Consider the following 1,074-nt stretch of genomic DNA (forward strand, 5'->3'; position numbering starts at 1 on the left):
TTTAGCAACACCAAGATGAACTTGACTTGGAGCTTGCATAAACCTCGACAGTAGACTTGCCGCGAACATGAGATCGGGTCTTGTTGCTGTCAAATACAACAACCTACCAATTAGACTTCTATAAACTCTTGGATCAACCCTGTCACCTCCTTCAAACTTTGAAACTTTTTCATTGTGAAGCAGTGGAGTCGGTACAGACTTGCATCTCTCCATCTTGAACCTTTTAAGAATATCCCATGCATATTTTCTCTGAGAAATAAAGATTCCAGCAGTAGCTTGATGAATCTCCATTCCCAGAAAGTAACTCATTTCACCCAAATCTGACATTTCAAACTTGGTCTCCATTTCTTGCATGAACTGATTCACCATTGCTTTATTGCTTCCTGTTACCAGAAGATCATCAACATAGAGTGACACCACAAACACATCTCCTCCTTTAGCCTTCTTCACATATAAAGTGGCTTCATTTTCACTTCTCTTGAAGCCACAATGAATGAGATGATCATCAATCTTACTGTACCATGCTCGAGGAGCCTGCTTTAATCCATACAATGCCTTATGAAGTCGGTAGACTTTATCCTCCATTCCTGCAACTTTAAAGCCTTTTGGTTGCTCAACATAGATCTCTTCCCGCAACAGTCCATTTAAGAATGCCAATTTCACATCCAAATGATATAGCTTCCAATTTGATTGAGCTGCCAAAGCAAATAGCAGCCTTATTGTATCATGTCGTGCAACAGGTGCAAACGTGTCCCCATAATCCAGACCTGCAACTTGCGCGTAACCTTTCACAACAAGCCTTGCTTTGTATTTACAAACTGAGCTATCTGGATTAAGTTTGGTTCTATAAACCCACTTCACCCCGATCACATTTCTGTTTTTGGGTTTATCAACCAACTTCCAAGTATCATTCTTTTCTATCATAACAATCTCCTCCTTCATGGCTTCAATCCAAACTTCATGTCTTGATGCTTCTTGATAGCTATTTGGTTCCGAGATTGCAACATTACATCTTTCATATATCTCGGAGAGTGACCTTGTCTTTCAAATTGGTGAATCAAGTGAGGATTCCCC

This window comes from Solanum tuberosum, unplaced genomic scaffold, assembly GCF_000226075.1.
Source record: "Solanum tuberosum cultivar DM 1-3 516 R44 unplaced genomic scaffold, SolTub_3.0 scf00332, whole genome shotgun sequence".
In the NCBI taxonomy this organism is placed as follows: domain Eukaryota; kingdom Viridiplantae; phylum Streptophyta; class Magnoliopsida; order Solanales; family Solanaceae; genus Solanum; species Solanum tuberosum.